This window comes from Poecilia latipinna, unplaced genomic scaffold, assembly GCF_001443285.1.
Source record: "Poecilia latipinna isolate Pla-1442-1.1 unplaced genomic scaffold, P_latipinna-1.0 Scaffold1485, whole genome shotgun sequence".
Classification (NCBI taxonomy): Eukaryota; Metazoa; Chordata; class Actinopteri; order Cyprinodontiformes; family Poeciliidae; genus Poecilia; species Poecilia latipinna.
In genome coordinates this window covers 22,089-24,712 of record NW_015114101.1, presented here as the reverse complement: position 1 = coordinate 24,712, position 2,624 = coordinate 22,089, and the positions used below count along the sequence as shown (strand labels likewise).

The 2,624-nt window shown below is 36.7% G+C and overlaps 1 long non-coding RNA gene across 1 annotated transcript; it reads right to left on the bottom strand.

The window, feature by feature from the left end:
* Window positions 1-1,558: 1,558 nt before the first annotated feature.
* On the bottom strand, window positions 1,559-2,624 carry LOC106962995 (uncharacterized). Its single transcript, XR_001428095.1, has 3 exons — window positions 2,442-2,624; window positions 1,759-1,849; window positions 1,559-1,660 (listed from the first exon to the last, which is right to left on the bottom strand). It is a non-coding gene; the product is annotated as an uncharacterized LOC106962995 (long non-coding RNA).

Genomic DNA, 2,624 nt, shown 5'->3' with positions numbered 1-2,624 from the left:
TTAAGACCTATTATTACCACTGGGTTTGTAGTGGGGGGGGGTATCTGTTTTGTTTGATATGCTCATTGACTGTACATACATAGTGCAATCAGGGCTAGATTTTTGTAATTGGTTGCAGAAAGGTCTGTATTTTACTAAAAAAAAAAAAGAAGTCTAACTTTTGTTTATAAATATATATCAAAAGACACTTTTTGCAACATTAAAGCTGCAGTATGTAACTTTTATATATAAAAGTGTTTTTCACATATCTTTTTTAGCACTATGTCATGCCAGGATAACATCAGACAGATAATCCGTGTGCCATCTGTAGAAATACACTGCTCCCATTCAGAAACAACCAATCAGAGCAATGAGGAGAGTAGATGGCAGATATACGGTGACTGTAACAGGAGGCAGAGGAGCTAGATTTTTTTTTTCACAGAGTATCTTATACTATCTGGACATTGTAATAATTGTAAAAACTTTTTATATGCAGTATATAAGGTCGCAAGTTGCAGTGCACCTACTGCAGCTTCCAATGGTAATGGGATCAGATGAACTAAATCTGGAAATTTTTACTTGTGTTCTGAAAATCAGGGTTGGGATCCTGATTGCTGCCCTGATTTACTTATCCCTAACAGTCCTGCACTGTACACACTTTAGTTTGGAATTGTTTTTCTTTAGGATTAATGTGTTCTCACTCAGTGCTGAAATTTTAAATCGAAATGGAAATGTTGTCAATCTCAGGAAATGTGTTGGTGTGAAATGATCAAATGTTTTCACTGTCGAAAAAGCAGCTGCACTGAAAAAAATAACTCTTTGGATTAACATAAACAAAAATCATGGAAAGTATTTCCACCTGATTACTTTGCTTTGTTTCAGCACTATGCAATTCTGTTACTCCAATTTAATGCAAATGTGTTGGTTCAACTTAATTTATTAAGGTTACTCCAATTTAAAGCAAATGTGTTGGCTCAACTTAACTTTTGAGGTTGATTCAACTCATTTGCTTTAGTTGGACACAATGTAATTTAATAGAGCCAGACCAACGAATTTGCAATGTTTTGGACCAAATAATTGACTTTACTTGATTAAGATGAATGCAAATTTAGTTGAAACCAACTTATTTTACAGTGATACTTTTGCATTACTTAAGTTGATCCAACTCATGAAAATTATGTTAGCTCAACAAACATGCTTCATGCTGAAAGAAAACTATTTAATCGTGTGGAAATTCTTCCCATGATAGAATTACGTTAATTCAAAGACATATTTTTAAGTGCTACTAAATTAAGCGTTTTAAGGCTGCATTGGGTGAGAGGGTAGAAAGAACACCCAACAATTAGAAAGGGTACAACAGAACTGTATTTTCAAAATTGTTATCCATTTTCTTTACCATGTGCAGTGCAGGCACTTTACTACAAAAGGTATAAATTCTTGGCAGATGGCAACCCATTTGAACATCCATTTAAGCTAGTTTCAATTAATAGTTTAAACAAAACCTTTTATGTCAGTGTTTCATTAGTAACAAGAAACTTCAAAATAGTTCAGCCTACCACAGGCACAGATTTTAAATTTACAAGATTCAACGTTTTATTTTAACAAAATGATATACTAAGCATAATATAACAGTCAATAACCCCACAGGAACCTGGATGAAGTCTGCCATGGCATCTGAATCCTGTGGATAATAAGAAAAGTACTAATTTAAAAAAGAATGAAGTGAAGGTTTTGATTTTCTTATGCACAATCTCTGACAAACAGAATTATAATACATACAAGAGACATTGTAGAACTCTCCTCCATCATTGTCAAGGAAAACTGAGAGACCTCCCGGGTTAGCAGGCCTTATGGCAATAACATCTTTGATCTACAAGTAGAAAAAACAATAAAAGTAAGCACAAGCATATTCTGAAGAAACTAAATCACCATCCATCCATTTTCTGTACACCCTTGTCCCTTAATGGGGTCGGCAGGTGCTGGTGCCTATCTCCAGCTAACCTTCTGGGTGAGAGGTGGGGTACACCCTGGACATGTTGCCAGTCTGTCGCAGGGCAACACAGAGACAAACAACCATGCACACACACTCACACCTTGGGCCAATTTAGAGATGCCAATTAACCTGACAGTCATGTTTTTGGACTGTGGAAGGAAACCGGAGAACCCGGAGAGAACCCACCATGCACAGGGAGAACATGCAATCTCCATGCGGAAAGGCCCCAGGCCAAACTAAATCACATTTTTTCAAAATAAGTGGCCTAGAATAATTGTTCACCCTTATTTGTTGTCTGACTAAGACAGGTCAGAATGTTGATGGTTGTACAATTTAAGGAGCAACTGTAATTTTCCAACCTACTTACAAAACACAACTGGTTTTGTCCAGCATGAAGTTTATTTCTACAGGTGTGAAGAAGACTCATGTGCATGTGTGCACATAAACAAAATCACGACAGAATGCTCACCTTTCTGTTAAACTGGTTCAGAATTTTGGGAAATGCTTTGTCAATGAGTCCTCTTCAGCCTTGAATGCAACACGAGAGATCCCACTTTCTACTCTGGCAAACTCTGCAAAAACAGTAACAATCAGAGGCTCTGGAGGAATTTTGCTGATAGACCTTTGACCTTTGCAAAAAACGTCTGCTCAT